Genomic DNA, 22,888 nt, shown 5'->3' on the forward strand with positions numbered 1-22,888 from the left:
CTAAAAGAACACAAATGCTGCCCAGGCTACTATACCCAGCAAAACTCTCTATTATCATACATGGGGAGACCAGGATATTCCATGACAAAACCAAATTTACACAATATCTTTCCACAAATCCAGCCATACAAAGGATAATAAATTAAAAACTCCAACACAAGGAGAGAAACTACACCCTAGAATTGGCAAGAGACTAATCTTCTTTCAACAAACCCAAAAGAAGATGGCCACATAAACATAATTCCACATCAAATACCAAAAAATAACAGGAAGCAGCAATCATTTTTGCTTAATATCTCTTAACATCAATGGACTCAATTCCCCAATAAAAAGACATAGACTATCAGACTGAATACTTTAAAAGACCCAGAATTTTGCTGCATACAAGAAACACATATCGGGTTTCTTCCAGTCTGGCCCGAGCACTGAGCAGATCCCTGGTGGCAGCTCTGCCCCCAATCTCACAGAACCCAGAGGAAGCAGACCTCCAAGGAGCTCTAACCCAGGCAGTATCTTAGGTAAGCAGACAGCAAGGCCCACCCCAAACAAGGAGTAACTGGGACCCACTAGAACCCAGGAAGTCATTCCTGGCCCAGAGCACTGGTTCCTTCATGTCTGTGCCTGAGCACTGAGCAGATTTTGGGCCCCAGCTCTAACCCCAGTAGTAACACCCACCCCACACAGTTCTGATACAACCAAGATAATAGGAAAGACAGGCTCCAGTCAGAGACAGGGCAGGTAGAACTAAGGAGATCCAGATAGTGAAAGGCAAACACAAGAATATAAGCATCAGCAACCCAGGGTACTTGGCATGATTAGAACCTAGTTCTTCTACACAAGAAAGTCCTGAATTCCCCATATCCCTAGGAAAGCAAGATTCAGATTTAAAATCACTTCTAATGATGATGATAGAGGACCTTAAAAAGGACATAAATAACATTCTCAAAGATTTTGAGGAGAACACAGGTAAATAGGTAGAATCCCTTAAAGAGGAAACACAAAAATCCCTTAAAGAAGTACAAGAGAACACAACCAAACAGGTGAAGGAATTGAACAAAACCATCTTGGACATAAAAATGGAAGTAGAAACAATAAAAAAATGATTCCAGAATTCAAACAAAAAATTATCTTGATACTAAAATTTGTTTTGAGAACTGTATATCGCAGAATACACAGCCTTGGTGTATCTACTCATGAAGCAAGCCCTTAATAATTCTGCATCACTAGGTCTGTCAGACGATCCTGGGCCAGAAGGCTGAAGATTGGATGCTCCAATGTTTTGTAGTATAGGGACTGTCCAGGTGTTCAGCGGTCTCTATAAATTGGCTAAGTTTTTGAAGCTATGCTTTGTGCTTCCCATAATTTCAGTTAACTCAGTCATTCTGGATTTTTGACGGGGTTGAAAACTTATAATCTCATAGCCAACCCTGGCTATTTACTTTGAGAGAAAAGATTTGAGAGGATGGTTTTCAGCTGACATTCATTCTAAAGCCAAGAAAAAAGCCAGGTTCAGAATTAAGTGTTTTAGTTAGGAGAGATGACAGAGGTTCTGGTTAGTCAACAAAATGATGGACTGGGTATTAGATATATTTTGCCTTACTGACACAAATTGGTATAGTTATGCTCTAATTGTATTTTGAGAGAAAAGTTTTATTTTAACAGGAAGGGTGATATGTAGGAAGAGCTAAGGTGGGAGGAGTACGAAGAGAAAGAGGAGGAGTAAGGAGAGTAGGAGGAGAAGGAGAGGAGCTAGGTGACGAGAGAGAAAGAGGGGGTGGGACATGGAGGCAGATGTTCTAGTGTCTCTGCCAGTCAAAGATAGTTGATATACCTAGGTTGGGTATTGGGTTACACTTCTGATTGATATTGAGCATTACCAAACTTATAAAGCCTTTGATTAACATTAAAAATATTATATAAAAGCAAAAAGGAGAATGGGTCATGGGATAGGGGTTTTCTAGGGAGGGGAAATGGGGAAAGGGGATGGCACCTGAAATGTAAATAAAATATCCAACAAAAAAATAAATTTAAAAAAAAGAAAAAAAGAAACACATACCAGTGACAAAGACAGATACTACCTCATTGTAAAAGGCTGGAAAACAATTTTCCAAGCAAATACTCCCAAGAAACAAGCTAGAGTAGACATATTGAATAAAATTGACTTTCAACCAAAAGCTATCAAAAAAGGTAAGGAAGGACACTTCACACTCCTCAAAGAAAAATTCTACCAAGATGAACTCTCAATTCTGAACATCTATGCTCCAAATGCAAGGGCACTCATATTCATAAAAGAAACTTTACTAAAGCTCAAAGCACACATTACACCTCACACAATAGTAGTGGGAGATTTCAACCCCCACTCTCAGCAATGGACAGATTATGGAAACAGAAACTAAACAGAGACACAGTTAAACTAAGAGAAGTTATAAACCAAATGGATCTAACAAATATCTATAGAACATTTCATCCTAAAACAAAAGAATATACCTTTTTAGGACTTCACGGTACCTTCTCCAAAATGGACCATATAATTGGTCACAAACAGGCCTCGGCAGATACAAGAATATTGAAATAATCCTATGCATCCTATCAGATTAGCATGGACTAAGGCTGGTCTTCAATAACAAAAACAACAAAAAGCTCACATACACATGGAGACTGAACAACTCTCTACTCACTGATAACTTGTTCAAGGAAGAAATAAAGAAATCAATGACTTTTTAAAATTTAATGAAAATGAAGGCAGATCATACAAAGAACTTATGGAACAAAATGAAAGCAGTGCTAAGAGGAAAACTCATAGCTCTGAGTGCCTACAAAAAGAAACTGGAGAGAGCATACACAAGCAACTTGACAGCACACCTGAAAGCTCTAGAACAAAAGGAGAACAAAAGGAAGCAAATACATCCAACAGGAGTAGGTGGCAGGAAATAATCAAACTCAGGGCTGAAACCAACCAAGTAGAAACAAAAAGAATTATACAAAGAATCAAAAAAACCAGGAGCTGGTTTTTTGAGAAAATCAGCAAGATAAATAAACCCTTAGCCAAACTAACCAGAGGGCACAGAGACAATATCCAAATTAACAAAATCAGAACTGAAAATGGAGATATAACAACAGAAACTGAGGACATTAAAAAAATAGTCAGATTTTACTACAAAAGGCTGTACTCAACAAAACTGGGAAATCTGGATGAAATGGACAATTTCCTAGACAGACACCAGTTACCAAAGTTAAATCAAGATCATATAAACCATGTAAACAGTCCCATAACCTTTCAAGAAATAGCAGCAGTCATTAAATGTCTCCCAACCAAAAAAAAGCCCAGGACCAGATGATTTTAGTGCAGAATTCCATCAGACCTTCCAAGAAGACCTAATACCAATTCTCTTTAAGCTATTCCACAAAATAGAAACAGAAGGAACACTACCCAATTCTTTCTATGAAGCCATAATTACACTCATACCTAAAAAACATAAAGACACAACAAAGAGATCTTCAGACTAATCTCCATTATGAATGTTGATGCAAAAATACTCAATAAAATTCTCGCAAACCAAATTCAAGAAAACATCAAAACAATCATTCATCATGATCAAGTAGGCTTTATCCCAGGAATGCAGGGATGTTTCAATATATGGAAATCCATCAATGTAATCTACTACATAAACAAACTCAAAGAAAGAAAACCACATGATCATCTCACTAGATGCTGAGAAAACATTTGACAAAATTCAACACCCCTTCATGGTAAAAGTCTTGGAAAGATCAGGAATTCAAAGCCCATACCTAAACATAGTAAAAACAATATACAGCAAATCAGTTGCCAACATCAAACTAAATGGAGAGAAACTTGAAACAATCCCACTAAAATCAGGGACTAGACAAGGCTGCCCACTCTCACCCTATCTATTCAATATAGTACTGGAAGTCCTAGATAGAGCAATTAGACAACAAAAGTAAGTCAAAGGGATACAAATTGGAAAGGAAGAAGTCAAAATATCACTATTTGCAGATGGTATGATAGTATACTTAAGTGACCCCCAAACTTCCACCAGAGAACTCCTAAACCTGATAAACAACTTCAGCAAAGTGGGTGAATATAAAGTTAACTCAAACAAAGCAGTAGAATTTCTCTACTGAAAAAATAAACAGACTGAGAAAGAAATTAGGGAAATGATACCCTTCACATTAGTAACAATATGAAATACCTTGGTGTGAATCTAACCAAGCAAATGAAAGATCTGTATGACAAGAACTTCCAGTCTCTGAAGAAAGAGATTGAAGACGATCTCAGAAGATGGAAAGATCTTCCATGCTCATGGATTGGCAGGATTAATATAGTAAAAATGGCCGTCTTGCTGAAAGAAACCTATAGATGCAATGCAATCCCTATGAAAATTCCAACTCAATTTTTTACAGAGTTAGAAAGAGCAATTCTCAAATTAATTTGGAATAACAAAAAAACCCAGGATTGAAAAAATAGTCTCAACAATAAAAGAACTTCTGGGGGAATCACCATTCCAGACCTCAAGCTGTACTACAGAGCAATAGTGATAAAAACTGCATGCTATTGGTACAAAGATAGGCAAGAAGATCAATGGAATAAAATTGAAGACCAAGAAATGAACCCACATGCCTATGGTCACTTGATATTTGACAAAGGAGCTAAAACTATCCAGTAGCAAAAAGACAGCATTTTCAACAAATGGTGCTGGTTCAACTGGAGGTCAGCATGTAGAAGAATGCAAATCAATCCATTCTTATCTCCTTGTACAAAGCTCAAGTCCAAGTAGATCAAGGACCTCCACACAAAGTCAGAAACACTGAAACTAATACAAATGAAACTAGGGAAGAGCCTTGAACACATGGAAACAGGGGAAAAGTTCCTGAACAGAACACCAGTGGCTTATGCTCTAAGACCAAGAATTGACAAATGGGACCTCATACAATTGCAAAGCTTCTGTAAGGCAAAGGACACTGTCAATAAAACAAAACGGCAACCAATAGATTGGGAAAAGAGCATTACCAATCCTACATCCAATAGAGGGCTAACATCCAATGTATACAAAGAACTCAAGAAATTAGACTCCAGACAATCAAATAACCCTATAAAATAATGAGTTACAGAGCTAAACAAAGAATTCTCAACTGAGGAAACTTGAATGGTCAAAAAGCACCTAAAGAAATATTCAACATCCTTAGTTACCAGGGAAATTCAAATTAAAAAAAAAAAAACAAAACCCTGAGATTCCACCTCACACTAGTCAGAGTGGCTAAGATCAAAAACTCAGGTGATAGCAGATGCTGGTGAGGATGTGGAGAAAGAGGAACACTCCTCCATTGTTGGTGGGATTGTGAGTTGGTACAAGCACTCTGGAAATCAGTCTGGTGGTTCCTCAGAAATTTGGACATAGTATTACTTTAGGATCCAACAATACCACTCCTGGGCATATACCCAAAAGATGCTCAGACATATAACAAGGACATATGCTCCATTATGTTCATAGCAGCCTTATTTATAATAGCCAGATGCTGGAAAGAGCCCAGATGTCCTTCAACAGAGGAATGGATACAGAAAATGTGGTACATTTATACAATGGAGTACTACTCAGCTATTAAAAACAATGAATTCATGAAATTCCTAGGCAAATGGATGGAACTAGAATATCATCGTGAGTGAGGTAACCCAATCACAAAAGAACACACATAGTATGCACTCACTAATAAGTGGATATTAGCCCAAAAGCTCGGAATACCCAAAATACAATTCATAGACCACATGAAGCTCAAGAAGAAGGAAGACTAAAGTGTCAGTGCTAAGGTCCTTCTTAGAAGGCGTAACAAAATTCTCAAGGAAGCAAGTAAGAGACAAAGTATGGAGAAGAGACTGGAGGAGGGGCCATCCGGAGACTGCCCTACCTGGGGATCTATCCTATGTGCACTCCCTAAAGGCAGGCACTGTTATGGATGCCAGGAGCCTGATACAGCTGTCTCATGAGAGGCTCTGCCAGAGGTGGAGCCTTGCAGCTAACCATTGAACTGCTCATGGTTCCCCAATGGATGAGGCAAAGAGAAGACTGAAGGAGCTGAATGGGCTTGCAGCCCCATGGGAAGAGGGACAATATCAACCAACCAGACCTCCCAGGGTCTAAACGGCCAGCATGGGAACAGGCTTGGAGGGACCCATGGCTCCAGCTCTATAGGTAGTGGAGGATAGCCTTGTCAGGCATTGGTGGGAGAGGATGTCCTTGGTCCTGTGAAGGCTGGATGCCCCAGTGTGGGGGAAATTGAGGGCTGAGAGGGAAGAGTGGGTGAATGGATGGGGGCACACTCTCATAGAAGTAGCAGGAAGGGGGACAGGGGTTTCTGGGGGTGGGATGGGAAAAGTAGATAATGTCTGAAATGTAAATAAATAAAATATCCAATTAAAATTTTTTATACAAGTGTTTTCCTCCCTCCTCTTTTCTGTGTTGTGAACTGCCTAATCTAGATGCTGGGAACCAAAATTGAACCCTCTGGAAGATCAGTGAGTGCTCTTAACTGCTGAACCTTCTTTCCAGCCCCAATGTAAAAACATTTTAAAGTAGATAAATGTAAGTAAACACTAATTTTAAAACACCATTAAGTAAGGGAAGGTGATATAATAGGTGTTTTGAGGTCCTATATATTGTTGGAGGGAAGATATGTATATATATATAAAACAAAAATTTTTAGATTTTGTTTCATTTATGTGAGTTAATTGTTGCTGTCTTCAGACACACTAGAAGAGGGTGTTGGATCCCATTACAGATGGTTATGAGCCACCATGTGGTTGCTGGGAATTGAACTCAGGACCTCTGGAAGAGCAGTCAGTGCTCTTAACCGCTGAGCCATCTCTTCTGCAAATTTGAATCAATACATGCTTGTTAAAAGCATGAAGAAAACTAGAGAGGATATGTACTAATTTCATGTTATTAGTTACTTTCTAGAAGAAAGGGAACTGATGGAGGAAGGGACTATCAACCATACTTGGTGTTTTTTATCTACTCTTTTTTTTTAAAAAATAATAATATTTTATTGGATACTTTATTTACTTTTCAGTTGTTATTCCCTTTCCCCACTTCCCCCCAACCCAGGAACCCTTTATTCCAAATGTGACATCTACAGAGGCAAGCCTTGGAGACAATCACAGGAAAGGGGACAGGAACATTGTTAAGCTGGACAATGGCTTGGCTCTGTAGATGTCACATTTGGGGCTAAGCACTTAACAGTCTTCTATTCTTAGTAGTTGACTAATTATGCATCTGTTACTTAACCATCCCTATTTAAAACTTCTCAACTCTAACGTTATTCTACAGCTCTGCTTTCATATCACATATGATCGGCTACACTCAAGTCTCCCTCACCTCTCAAGGTCTTTTCTTGCTTTCTGCTCTCTATAGACAAATTTCACCTTAAACAGGGAAACCTAGAACTTCAAAGCTGGGATCCACATGTGAGAGAGAATGTATGACATTTGTCTTTCTGGGCCTGGATTACCTTGTTCAGTATAATATTTTCCAGTTCTGTAATTTTCCCATAAACCCCATGATTGCACTTTTCTACCGTGCTGATTAGAATTCCACTGGATAAATGTACCATACCGTCATTAGTCATTCATCAGTTGATGGGTGTCTAGGCTTGGTTCCAGTTCCTACCTATTGTGAACAACAATGCCAGCACAAGAAAAATGTGGAAACCAGACAAATTATTACTCCTAGATTTTAGAGTAAATTGTATCTTTATACATTTGGCATATTGAACAATAACAAAAATGAACTAAAGCTGTATTAATAATGCTGACAATTATATGACTGCCACTAGAGAGATGACTCTGTGATTTAGGGTGTTTGCTACTTTTCCTGGGAACCCAAGTTCACTTCTCAGTACTCATGCTGGGCAGCTCACAAGTACCTTCAACTCTAGCTTACAGGGATTATCTTACATCCTTTTCTGGCCTCCAAGAGCCAGAACATGTGTTCACACTCACATATATACACATAATTAAATATAACAAATAACAAATCTTTTAAAAATGAGTATGCGAGAATCAAAACAAGATATAGGAAAAATTTAGAATCCCAACTTTGTTTGCAAAATAAATACTGACTGTCACTTGGTGATGGAGCACTTGATTAACATACTTAAGGCCCTGGGTTCAATACCTAGTACCACAAAAATAGTTAATAGATTTCTTGTAGGTGTCCATGTCCATGTCTGTGTATGCTTTATCCAATTATACAAGGCTAAAAAATGTTATAAGCATGACAATGAGGGGTAGTTTTAGGTCAACTTGACACAAGCTAAATTCATCAGAGAGGAGGGAACCTCACTTAGGGAAATACCACCATAAGATAAGGCTGTGTGCAAACCTTTAGGGCAGTTTTCTAATTAGAGGCTAGTGAAGGAGGACGTAGGCCATTGTTGATGGTGCCATCCTGGGCTGGTGGTAGTCATGGGTTTTAAAAGAAAGTGGGCTAAGAAAGACATGGGACCAAGCCAGGAAGCAGCCCCTCTGTATGGCCTTTGCGTCAGCTCTTGCTTCCAGGTTTCTAATCTGTTGGAGTTGTGTCCTAACTTCCTTCAATGATGAACACTGATATTGAAGTTTAAGCCAAATAATCCCTTTTCCTCCTAACTTGCTTAGATAATGGTGTTTTCATCACAGCAAGAGTAACTGTAACTAAGAAAATTATTTTCTAGGATGAGAATTAAGACAATTCAGACAGAGATGGGAAGAGTGAAGAAAAAGAAAACCAAAAACAGAACATAGAATTTAAAAATGCCATGGGGTATATAAAGAACTATGTTTATCGACATGATTAGGCTTATTTTATGTTCTATGACATGCCACTATATTCAATGTGGAGTCTAGCAGCTCCATAACCGGAGAGGGTCACTAGAAGTTGAAGACAGGAACTGAAACCTGTATTCTACTCTCTTTGGTTTTAAGTGGGAGGGCTAGAGTAATGCAATCAGATTACAGTCTGCTGAGCTCTTTATGTTAGCATGACTCCTATCAGAAGAAGCCTAGTAAACACAAACATTAAAAGTCTTATATTCTGGGTCTTGTTCTACACAAGAGTGTAGGACAAGTGGTAGCTATGTAACTATGTCTCCACTGAGGAAGCATATGGGATCTGAAGGCAACTCAGTACCAAATTCCATGCATGCAGAGGAGTACTGATGGGAAGACCCCAGAAAGAGTCCCACTTCCATATAAGGGTTTGGATGTCCCTTATCCTGTGCAGTATGAATGAAGTATTACAGAAGAACTCAAGGAATCAAGTCTTGTTCATCTTTATGGTGAAAAACCATTCCAGTGGGAATTGGGACCTACATCCTTCTCTTAGACTTCATGTTGTGGTGGTGGTGGTGGTTGTTATTTGTCACCAGTCACCTCTTATTTGATTGTTCATAAGTTATTCTAATCAAAAATGAAAAATTTAAAAATGCATCCCCATTTCATCATCTATAAGTCTTATTTGGATGAATTCTCTTATAGCTCTTATTTATGTAGGACAAAAAGAAGGGACGAAGAAATCTTCACTTTTTGTGATCTTCCCAGGCACAAAGAACAGAATGCAGTTGAGGTTGTATGGTTCATCACCATCCCTGTGTGATACATGCTCCTTTGAAGAAAAGAGTTTGAGGCATTAGAACATGTTATTGATGATAACAATCCACAATGAATTTCTGGAGAATTTCCTCAGTTCTTCAGTTTTATGTAGTAATGATGAAATTTATTAATTAGCAATTTTGACAAAAATAAGACTAGACTCTGAAACACTGAAATATTTGATAGAGTATTTTTTTCATTTAATGCAAATAAACATCAGCATAATTGTAAATTTTTCTGACCCATCATTCTTTTAGTCTGACTTACTTTTTGACATTCTGCATGTTTGAAACAGATGATGATATGACTTTTTTTTTTTTTTGTAAAATAAAACAAAATATCATGGAAGGGTGCTAATCATCTATAATATCACTTAGATTTTATGTACTGTATTGTATTAGCTACTCTTTATTTTGTTTGTTTGTTAATACAGTTTGTTGTTTAATACAGTGTCTCACTGTGTGGCTCTGGCTATCCTGGCACTCCATATGTAGACCAGATCAACCTCACACTCACAGAGATCTGTCTGCCTCTACATAGCACATATTAGTTAGTTTTATAATTGCTGTGAAAATTCCTGCCAGATAAACTTAAAGAAGGATTTATTTTGGTTCACAGTTGAGGATACAGTCCTTATGACAAAGATGGTGGCAGGGGCATTAGGCAGTTGGTCACATTATATCCACAGCCAGGAAGCAGGGAGAGATTAATGTTGGTGCATGGATTTTTTTTCCTTTCCATTCAGCCTTAGACTATAGCCCTTCTGGGGTGGTTTGAATAGGAACAATCCTCAGACATTCATGTGTTTGAGTGCTTTGTAATAGAGTAGGTGCGGCCTTGTTGGAGAAAGTGTGTCGATGTGGGCACGGGATTTGAGATCTCCTATGCTCAAGTTCCCCAGTGTAGTACACAGTCTCTTTTCTGCTGCCTTCAGATTAAAGTATATAACTCCCAGATCCTTTTTCAGCATTAGGCATGCTTGCTCTCTGCCATGTTTCTCGCTATGATGATAATGGACTAAACTTCTGAAACTCTAAGGCAGCCCCAATTAAATGTTTTCCTTCCTAAGAGTTGCTTTGGTCATGGTGTTTCTTCTCAGCAATTAAACTCCAATCCAGACACCATCCAATGCTGCCACTCATGTCTGGGATGGGTCTTTCCATTTCAGCTCATCTTATCTGTAAGCTCTCTGACAGACAAACGTTCTAGATGATTCTAGATCCTGTCAAGTTGATAATCATTGTAACTATTCTAGGTGCCTTTTAAATTCAGTTCACCTATACAAAAAGGAATATGTGGATACTTCCATTTCTACCATTTACCCAGAGTAGATTATTCTAGAACAATCATGACAATTCTTGTTAATTATGAAACACCTGAAATGCTCCCGCAGACCCTGCTTTATCAAGTGCTTACTTCATTAAACTGAATCAAGATGTCCAGTCATCACTCCAGGTACTAGTAAGTGTACTAAATGGTATGGAATTTTATGAGCATAAATGGTCAAGTTTCTTTTTAGTGGACATTTTCTGGAATCCAAAATATAACGTTCAACAACACTGAATTCATTGGGAACCAAACCTACTTAAAAGTGAAACCCCATATCCCTGGGGGTTTTAATTTAGAGAGGGGAGAAATTTTCCTCAGTTTGCTGTTCCTCCTGCCAGATTTCAGCTATAACAGAGAATCTTTTCACAAAATGTAGCCAATTTATACTTCAGGCATTTACAACAGTTCATTGGCTCATCCGGACACTGAAAGGTCTTCTAGTCTGTCCCAGTGATCTGGCACTTCACATTTGGCTCACACCGAGAACTCATACACCTGGCAAAGCTATCTCTACTTTCCTGATTCTCAGAAGGAGGTCTTCAAACTTAGACGTGTTTTGGATAGTGTGCTGTGTTCAATGTGCCCAATGCCAGTGCATGTAAACTAATTCATACCTGGGAATGAGGAGATGAGGCTGACAACCAGGTAATGGAAAAGAAAGCAGCTCACATGATAGAAAAAGTAAAGACATGGATATATTATTTTGAAAAAGGTTTAATTGACCCAAAGCCTTTCCCAAAGGGCTCATTCTTGGTTCCATTAATGTTTATTCTCAGAGACTTAGTCACCTCCTTTGTGACTAACTTGAAGTTAGGTTTTTGAGAAGTTTGGGAGCAATGCAAGTTTAACCCAACACTTAATAATATCCAAAGTCAAAGTTACCTCTGGTGGGATTACAGCTCCATAAACACAGGCAAGATCTGAGACTTGATAGTTCCAGTTGCTTGTGTTACCTGGGACTCAGATGTTGGCCTCACAACAGCCAGGGGATTCTGGAAGTGTGGGGAGCTCTCCTGCTCCAACGTAATAAAAACAGAATCTGAGGACATTACTCAGGCTCCATAGTGATAATTTTTTGTGACACATGGAAAGTGTCCAGTACAGTGCCTGGCACACAGCACAGACTTCTAATGTTAGTTTGCCTATAATCATCATCACTAAAATGAGATTCAGCCCTAGCAGAAACTTGGCAGTTCAGCATCAGGAATTCCTTTCTCTCTCTCTCTCTCTCTCTCTCTCTCTCTCTCTCTCTCTCTCTCTTTCTCTTCCTCTTCCTTCTTCCCTTCCTTTTCCTTTTTTGGTGTGTGTGTGGGAATGCTGATTACTGAATTCAACTCCTTGAGGCTCCATGTTGAATGTATCCTTGTATCAGAAATCACTCAATTATTGGTGAAATAGTAAGTGGGCTAATACAAGAATGTGTGGATGGTTGCCATTAGTGTTTGAATGGGATATAGTAAGACAAGCAGGTGGCTTTCTTCCCCTAGACTTCTATTTATCTTAGATGAGATTTTAAATTTTGTTTTGTCCTTAGAAATAGAAAACTATCTGTCTAAAGCATGACCATCAGTAGAGACTGCAGAGTTGAAAGAGAGTAGGTGTCTACACATTTGTACATCATGGACAGATAGTAAAAAAAAAGAGTACAAGCAATTCAGATGCATACAAGGTATGGAATTAGATTTAGAGCTTTAAAAATAATCAATATTTATGGGATGTTATGTCATATGTTAGGCTTTAACCATTAGGGGAAGAATCAAAATAGACTTCCTTCAATTCTTGGGCAGTTTATTGTCACATAAATCTTATGAGTAGTTACTGAGTGTCTATTACATGCTAGGTAGTTTATCACTCACAGCACTGAACAAGATATACAATAATCCTTTGAGGCAATCAGAAAAAGCAGACATATGTCATTTTCGAGTCTTTGGTTTCTACAATTAAGGCCTTCATTTCATACTCCTGCTGGAGATAATATTTTATAAGCAAGGTCTCATCTGTGAAGGACTTTGCTAAAAGTACCTTTATGCATCCATATGGGCATTCTGATGTTCTCTCTCTCTCTCTCTCTCTCTCTCTCTCTCTCTCTCTCTCTCTCTCTCTCTCTCTGTGTGTGTGTGTGTGCATGGGGGGGCATTTGTTGTTTAATGGATGTATTTCCCTTTAAAGTCAAAATACAAGCCATCCAGGTTGCCTAGAATGGTAGACAAAGAAGATGATCTGAGGGATCTTCAGTGGTAATGGCAAAACTGGAATCTCTTGTGCATGGATATTTAAGGGAAAGAGATGGAAGCAGCAGAACTGTCTTAGTAGAAAGAGAGAGAGAATGTGGTAGCACAGTTGGTCTGAGAGAAAACAAAAGAGTCATAGAAAGAGAGTTAGAAACTGCTGTGCCCTCTGGTTTTTTTTTTAAACCATAATCTATGAGCATAAGTTACAATTGACTTGAATAAAACTATTTTATTGGAATGATTTTCAGGTATTTGGGAGTGATCCTGAGCAACATTTGGTGCAACCAAATTGCATGACCATGGAGACATTTGAACACCCTCCTTGCTTTTTGAAGGTCATTGTCATGGTATTTGGCTTAAAGCAGTCTTTACATAGCCAGCTCTTAGTCACTCCTGGAAATACAAACTCACATTGATAGACTTTTTCTGCCTGTTTGGGGCAATGCCAGGTGGTGTAAAGGACCAACACTAGCTTGGCTGCAGTTATTTATTCCTGATCCAAGTGTGCTTTTATGAGTGTATCTTCACTCTGTGCCACTCCTTCAGTCCCTACCCCTCTCCTGTTGATACCGTGCCCTATCTGAGTTGTTAGAGCCAGAATGTGCAGAGTTACACATCTGGAAAGGCCATTAATCAAAAGGCACAAATAAGTTACAATATAAACTATAGAATTTGGACCTCAATCTAAAAAAAATGACTTTTCTTTAAATCACAGATTCCTAACTGGACTCTATTTTAGGGCTCATTACTATCCTTTGGGCAGTAGGTCTAACTTTTTATAATTCTCTCTTTGAACTGCTGTGGGAGAAGTGTGGGCTCTGGAAACAACGGTGATGTCAGAGCTTTTACTTGCACTTCCCTGGATGCCTCGCCCATGTTTCTCGTAGGGCCCTTTCCACTTTCTATTTGTTGCCTGGCCTTTATGAACGTGGCTCAGGAAATGGTCTGTCACACATCATTCACACCTCCATGAAAATTTAGGCTAGCATGTTACCTCTCTCCAGGGTATTTGCAGTTGATGATTTTTTTTCTCCCTTTAAATATACAACACCACTTTTTTCCCCTGCAGAATTCTAGAGGAATTAAAGTTCTAGTCCCAAAGCAGTAGACCTGGTATTTGACTGAGCAAGGCAGCTCAGTGTATAAGGCTGGTTCTTCCTATACATTGTACTTGAACTATTCATCTTGGATGCAGTTGAAACTTGAACTTTCTTAGACTTAGGGTTGTTGTGAACCAAGGAGAGAACAATTATTATCTTTCAAATAAGAAATAAGAGCTAGATGCCATCGAAATCTGGCTGGAAGTGGTTCATCTTCCAGCCAGTGGACACCTAGACTCCAAGAAAACATCCAATGGCTAATGCTTTATGGAATTCACACCTCTGTAGTGTATTCTCTCTTTAAATCAGATGGGTCTCTGTCACTTAAGAGACTGCAATGGGAGTGAGAGTATGTGGCTTCCTGTGCTAAGGCCCTAAGGCCATAAGTTCCCATCTTCCTACCCTGGTTCCTTCACTTTGGGGCAAGCTGTTTATCATAGCTGTGATGATCCACACCAAACGCCTGTCTGTGAGGTTCATGTGCAGAGGCTAAGCTGACAGCTATGCTATTGGACCACTTAGGAACCAGCGCCAGTGGATCAGCCTTCAACTGATTACAGCCTCAGCTGGCATCTGATTGCAGTTTCATGATAGATTCTAACGACTCTAAGATATTCCCTAATTCTTGACTCAAAGAAATGGCAAAATCATAAATTATTGATATTTTAAAAGACTAAGTTCCAGAGTAATTGATTACTTAACACCATCTCTTGGCCTACTAACACTAATTACTTCTCCTGGAAATCTCACTCTAAGCTGGCCATAGCCTTTCTACCACATTGTTAGGAGCTGTTGTGTTTTCTAATGGGATAGGGCAATTCAGCTGAGAGCAATTTGGCTCAATACAATTTCTTATGAAACAAGCTGACCAATATGATAATTTGTGGAGTATTAATAGTATGTCTCCAGTTTCAAGACACTGTTTATTTTGGTTCGTGACAGAAAGTACTTTTGCAACCTTTTATTAGTCTTTAGTAATTTCCATCTGCCTTTCAGGATTTGGGGCACTTTTACTTGTATTTTGCTTCTATATTTCTATTCCTCTGGTGACTAGGATATGTTTTGACCAAATTAATTTTGGATCATTCTTGTTTCCACGAACTTGCTTTCAGTCAAATTGTTTCTGGCAAAATCATTCCTCATGTGGTAGTATTTTTTTTTAATACCTCACCTCTAATTGATCTATAAAACATTAAGAAACATATTCTGTAACTCTATTATAAAGACAATGCACTGGGACACTGGGATGAATCAACAATGGGGAATGGAACAGGAAGCCCCCAACCTGAGTCTAGTCACTTCTGCCCTTTATGCTCTTGTCTAACTTTACCTTGAGGGATGGAACTTGGAGTAACTGCTCCAGTTCTGAAGACAGTATAGTAGAAGTGTTGGGATAGAACTCATAAATTACCTTGTTCTTTTACAACTGTCTAAGGTTAGGATGTGAGGACAATGTAGCTTTGATTTTTGGGCACAATGTAATGTTCTTATTTGGAAATGCATACTGCTGCAAGAGTATGTTACTCCCATGTTCCTTAGCACTGTGGAAAGGCTCATGACAAAGTACTACAAAAAAAAAAAAAAAAGAAAAAAAAAAAAGAAAAAAAAAAACAAGACTAGAAAGCAGATACAACTTGATATCAGTGTTTCTCTGTTTTAACAATAAAATCATCATCATGCCAGGTCCTCTGAGGATCTGGGGCAGCTTTGGTGTTTGCTATTAATGCAAAAACAAAAACAATGCATGACAAACAAACAAGAAAACACCACAGCTCTCACCTTAAAAGAGAAATAGGAGTTTATTCTACAGCTAAATTTGAGTATGCTATTGCTCTGAGGGCATCGGATCCCATTACAGATGGTTGTGAGCCACCATGTGGTTGCTGGGAATTGAACTCAGGTCCATCTGGAAGAGCAGTCAGTACCTTAACCATTGAGCCATCTCTCCAGCCCTATAGCCAAATTTGAATGACCATGGCCTGAACGCAAATTTAGGTTACCTCAAATTCCATGTTTCAACGTGAAAGCAGTTTCATGAAATTTTATAGTTTTTTTTATAGAACAAATAAATCATAAACAGAGGTAATTTTAGGATACATTAGTAGGTACATCAGGGAAGGGGATGCTGCAAGATGGGGGAAGCTTTTTCATAGGCCTCAGAAGTTATCTGATGACTTTCTTAGCTTTGAGGTTTGTAGAAGCTACTGGTCTAAGTTAATAGTTTCCAAGAGGTTTTTAATCTATTAGTCACAGTGTGTTAGTTGTGACACAAAAGTGGAGGAGGAATAGCTTACAAGGGGGTAAAGCTAGTCCAGGACAAGTTGAATAGCCCCCTGTCCTGCAATATTTCAATCCTTCCACATCCCTGCCTTTTAATCTGTCAATCAGTCCTTGCAGACATTTTTTTTTTTTCAGAAATTTACACTTGTGTCCTGCTGAAAATGGCTTTTCTTGAGTCAAGAGATACTAGGTTTAGCAAAATCCTTACTGAGAGAAATTTTGTCCTGCCTACAGCCATACGAATTAATCTGGAAGTAACTACTCTAAGTTAAACATCCAGAGAGGACCAGAGCCCTGGCCGAGACAGCTTCGCCACCACCCCCTGAGAGAACGAGTGTGAGCTAGACTCATTTGGCCTACATTTCAAATTTAAAGAAATTATGATGTGATATGCTTGTTATTTTAAGCCTCAATTTTTTCAGCAAATTATTTTATGTTAACAAAATAATATAGAGGACAAGAGAATTGAATTCTCAATAATGTTCTCCATGATGAACACTTGACCTCTTTCTGAATGCTATCTGATAACAGCAAAGCTTCTGGCTGGGGTTCAAGACCAACCCCCAATTCATTGTTCTTGCCTTCTTTAAGGCAGGAGGCAGATGTATTTTTTTTTTTTTAATTTTTATGTGAGTACACTGTTGCTCTCTTCAGATACACCAGAGGAGGGCATTGGATCCCAGTACAGATGGTTATGAGCCACAGTGTGGTTGCTGAGAATTGAACCCAGGACCTTTGCAAGAGTAGTCAGTGCTCTTAACTACTGAACCATTTCTCCAACCCAAGGCAGAAATATCCTAATGTATGTGTATGATTATTTCTGCTTCTGGCTGCAATCCTCCCTTATCACCTCTCCTTTTTCCTTCTTTGTTTCCATTTGATGCAATGAGGGGGGGAGAATGGTTGACAGCCTGGATATTTGCTACAGTCATGACCTGTACCACAGCCATTACTGAGTTAGTCTATACCTGATCTGGCCTTATACTGACATATGTGGACGATTAAAAGATAGATCTTATGTTCTCTGGCCACCTACCTCTCAGTGGACAAAATGATAATGATGAAGGCTACACACTACCAATGTCTCTGCCAAGCAGAAACTGGCATTTCTTCTTATAAAAGATTAACAGAAGTGAGAAGGTACTGACTGGGCTTTAGTTGTGAAAATGTTTGCCTTTATTTTGTTCCCTGTCATTGTGAATACACACACACACACACACACACACACACACAAACACACACACACACATATAATAAAGTCCATTTGTAGTTTATTGTCCTTAAGACATTACAACATAGACTCAATCTCCCTCCCCAAGAAGAGTCTTTCAAAGGCAGAAAATTCATCGAGATGTGTGCTGTGTATTTGTCATTTTTTGTACATGGCTGGATTCCTCCTTTTGGCCTGATCAAACTCCTGGTTGCCCCATGCGTAGATCAGATAGAACACTACAAATGGCAGTACCATGTGCAGGGTGCACGCACACGAGTGTGGTGTAGCACATTGGGGATGCCTTTGCTGAAGTAGTAGGGAATGCTGTTCAAAGGGCAAGGAGCTGTTAGAGAGCACATGCCGCATCCGTACCAGGTTCCTAAACAGGCATCCCATGGCGGCTGTGGCCCTCCACTCCACTATGCTGAGCCCTGATAAAATATCTTAACAAAAGCAATTTGAAGGAGAAAAGGTTTACTCTAACTCTCAGTTCAAAATGAGGTCCACCATGGTGTGGTGAAGTCAAGGCATCGGGAGCTTGAAGCATCTGGTCGCATTGCTTCCATAATCAATAAGCAAAGAGTATCTGTCTGAAAAGGGATGTCTCCATTAACCCCTCCATAACACCCCCACCTTCCCAAGGGCTCAGGAACTCTGAGAGAGAGGAGATGGATAGAGCATCAGAGCCAGTGGAGATAGAGAACACTGAGGAACCAAGGCCTTCTAGACTCAACAGGGCTGTGCTGGCATGAACTCTCAGAAACTATGGCAGCATAGAGCCAGATGAATCTGCAACAGATGTTTTTCTAGAGCTGAAAGAAGTGAACATATACATCCCCCCCCACAATCCATCCCTAACCCAGAAACTGTCTCCAATTGATAGCTACGTGAATTGAAAACTTAGTTCTGTTCAGTGGAGTCTTACTTGGAAAACTAAGAATTTTAATGCCCAATAGTAGATGACCAACACAAAATGAACTCAATGGAATCTTTGGAGGTTTTTGATCTCATAATGTAAAGTCAGGGCATTTTTAAAATAAAAACTTTACAGATCTTTTCCATATATATCATGGCTTCCAGTTTAGTATTTTTATGGATTTCCTGTGTGAACATGTGTGTCTCTGCATCTATACGAGCTTCTTATGGTTTTTCTTTGGATCTTTTTCTTATTTGTTTTTATACTTATTTGTATTTCTTATTTATTTATTATTCTTATTTGACCTCTTTTGATTTGTTTGTTTTGTTTTATTTTTTATTTTATTATTATTCTTTAGATATTTGTTTAGGATTGGGATGGGAGGGGGGGACCTGGGAGGAGTATGGTGAACAGAAACTGTAATCAGAATATAGAGAGTGAAAAAAAATATATTTTTAATAATTAATAAACAATAATAATGTAGATTGAGCAAGCAATGAGGGGCAAGACAGTAAGCAGCACTCCTCCACGGCTTCTGTTTCAGCTCCTGTGTATGAGTTAGGGTTTGCATTGCTGTAAAAAGACACCATGACCAAGGCAACCCTTAAAAGGACAACATTTAATTGGGTCTGGCTTACAGGTTCAGAGGTTCAGTCCATTATCATCAAGGCAGGAGCATGGCAGTGTTCAGGCAGGCATGGTGCAGGAGAAACTGAGAGTTCTACATCTTCATCTACAGGTCACTAACCAAAGTCTAACTTTGAGGCAGCTCAGACTAGGGTTTTAATTCCACAGCCATAATGACACACTTCCTCCAACAAGGCCACGCCCACTCCAACAAGGCCACACCTCCTACAAGTGCCACTCCCTGGGTCAAGCACATTTACACCACCACATCCTGGTTCCAGGTTCCTGCCCAGCTTTCCCCAGTGATAGAAAGTGACCTGAAATCTGTAAGCTGAAGTAACCCCCTTTTCCCACCCACAAAAGCAGAGAGTATAAATGAATGCTGCTGCTCAATTCTCCATCTGTAGAGGAATTTTTCCGTAATTAATTGATTGGATAATAAAGACGACAAGAAGCCAATCTCCTTGTGAAAAGGAGGAGGCAGACCTTCTGGGTCTGAGAGAGGAAGAGGGGACAAGGGAGATAGGAATGCCCCTACTTGTATAGTGAAGAAGGAGGAAAGGAGGTAAGCTGTAGACAAGGAACTGTTAGATCTGGTGACAGATTCCACCCCTGGAAGACTTCTAACATAGAATAGTTGGTGAGTTAGGATGGTAGAGCGATCTCGGAGCTCCGGGGAGGAAAGGCTGGCGTTTGAGGGAGAGGAGTTCACTAAAAGAAACATACAGTTGCAGTCTCAGGCTATGTATAGGCTGGAACAGACTGAGACTGCCAGTGCTGGCAATTAGCTGGATTAGCGTGGATTTTTTTTTTTTTATAATTACATGCTACATTGATATCCATTATATAGTTCAAGATTTTAGCCAGGTGTCATCCACAATGAGTACGTCCTTCTATTCCAATTAACCCAATCAAGATAATCCCCACAGGCATGGGGCCTTACCAGTTGACATTTGGGATTAAGCATCCCAATGTTCAAACAAGCAAATGTACAAAAGACAGATGAACAAAGCAAAGGAAGTCGGTTGTGCTCTGTGAAACACTGGTATAGAGACCAAAGGCCTATATTCTACTTTAAGTGCCTATATATTCCATTAAAAAGAATAAATGGATAAGTAAAACATTTACTTTCATTTCATTTTAATATATTTTACCTAACTTAGTCTAATCAAAACATTTATCATTACAGTACATAATGAGAACAAAAAATTATTAGGACATTTCATGTTCATTCCATTAAGTCTTTGAAACCCAACCTGTGTTATAGACTAATACATTTCTATTCTGTCTGGGTACAATTCCAGTGCTTAATGGCAACAGGTCATATTGGTGGCTGTCATTGGGCAGTGTCAGTGTAGACCATCAGGACCACCTGTAAAGCCTTCTTGGTTGCAGCTTTCAAAGGCATTCCCTTGTGCAAGTTCTTCAAACACCACTGGGAGCTTCCTTGCCAGCATCCACATTCCTGGTATCTCTACCACCCTCTTGTCTCCATGGTGATGATAGCATCATTCTCACAGCTTTGCATACCACCCTATCACAGGCTACTTGCAGAGATCCTGCTTGGCCTTCTTTTCGCTCCTCTAAAAACTTAGTGGAAGCCATTGTAAATCTGTCACTCCTGTATTGCTCATACTTGGGAAAGCAACATCACACAGATGCCACAAAGGTATGATGCCAATGAGAGCTGTACCTATGCCTGCTTGGACCATGATTGTAGCAGTTTGAGTCCCTTGCTTTGTTGAGTTCTAGGGCAATGACATCTAGTTCAGGGTATGTGGTCCATTCTGAGGTTCTATTCTTAAAGTGTATGAAGCAAACTCACACCCTTGATCTTGCTATGGGTGTGGAATAGCCAAATGTGATATGCATCAATGGTATTTTTCCTGTTATCCCAGTGCAAGCTACTTGGCTTCATTTGATGGTGCCCTCTTCAGAAATTATTCCTTTCCTGATAGCTATTTTTAAATAACCCCATTTCCCGAGAAGCTATAATTTTTCCTCTGTGTGTTTTGTTTTTGTTTCTTACTGTAAATTTTGCTAAAAACAGACAGCAGCAGTCATGCTGCCCTAAATGGTTCCTTGCCTTGAAGTTTCCTCTATCTGCTAATTTGAACAATCATTTACCATTCCACAGGGTTTCAGGGTGTATACAAAAATCCAGATAAATTTTTTGTTAAGATTTAACCCAACCTTTAATCTGACTTCTAGTTTAACCCCAACTTTCAAGGAAAAGCCTTAGCAGTTTAGCTTTTACTACACAGATTCTATTAACATTACATTCTGAACTCTCACTGGAGTTGTCCATTAAACTCTATGCAACATTCTAGGCTTTTCCTAGCTTGAAAAATCTAAACGTTTTCTGAAATCAATTCTCAGGGCTTTTGAGCAATACCATCAAGTAACATGGTAATGATTATACTTCTCAGTGCCAATTTTCTCTGTGAGCCTGCATTTCTATACTGTAGTAAAATGCCTGAGGCAATTGATTTAAAAAGAGGAAAGATTTGTGTTAGATCACAGTTTGGAGGTTCCAGTCAATGACTGGCTGCCCTTAGCAGTTTGCACCTGTTACAAATGAGACATGGTAAATGAAGGGGTCCTAATGAGATGTTTTAGATCCAATGTGAGTATCCCTCAAAGGGGATTGGGAGCTGGAAATGTAAACCAAACACCCTTCCCTCCCCTAAGTTGCTTTTGGTTATAGTGTTCTAACACAGTAACAGAGAACAAATTAAAACACTTTCAAATGTGGGTGTGTGGATTTCAAAAGATGAAGTTTGGGAAGGAAGACCACACACATTCACATCACAGCAACAGAGAATAAAATCTATTGAAAGCCAACAAACTTGAATCAATTTCATGGTCAGACTTTACTGAGTACATACTATATGTACGTACCAGACTTTCTTGAGTGCATATTACATGACAGAGCTGCCCTATACTATCTTGTTTGTTTCTTAAAGGTTAATGCTGCCTTAGGCAGATTCATGCAAAGAGATTCATGAAAAGCCCACTTCATTGAGATTTCTCACTAAAGATTAAAGGGTGTCTCTCTTCACAATGATGTAGAAAGTTTCAGAAGAAAAGGAGAAAGGCAAACTAAGGGCACAGTATCATTATGAGTCATTCATGTCATGGGTAGGGACTATTTGTGTAGTTATAAAGTCCACTGTCACACAAGCAGGCAGATGGTATACAGATTCCCTGGAGAATGCCACAGCCAGGTTACCTAGCTTTCTGGCTCATTGATACTGTGTCTCCTCCAGTGACAGTTAACACTACTCCCTCATCTGAAAGTTCTACTCTATGCTCCAAAATGACTGAATGTGACTGTGAATATGAACAAAGTTCAGTACCTCCGGGAATATTTAACACATGCTGTGCTGTGCTGTGCTGTGCTGTGCTATTACATGCAGGTCTATAAATACATCAGTCTTTAGGTATTTTTGTAAAAATGTGGATATTTATGACATGCTTTTAGTAACTTTTCTACAGCAGAGTGTTCCAATATAAAAACATGATAACTGAATTGTTCATTGTCAACTGTAC

General features: G+C 39.1%; 1 pseudogene; it reads right to left on the bottom strand.

Annotated features, from left to right (window-relative positions):
* Window positions 1-17,949: 17,949 nt before the first annotated feature.
* Window positions 17,950-18,189, bottom strand: LOC117707397 (cytochrome b-c1 complex subunit 8 pseudogene; annotated as a pseudogene).
* Window positions 18,190-22,888: the final 4,699 nt, after the last annotated feature.

Source organism: Arvicanthis niloticus, chromosome 4 (assembly GCF_011762505.2).
Source record: "Arvicanthis niloticus isolate mArvNil1 chromosome 4, mArvNil1.pat.X, whole genome shotgun sequence".
NCBI lineage: Eukaryota > Metazoa > Chordata > Mammalia > Rodentia > Muridae > Arvicanthis > Arvicanthis niloticus.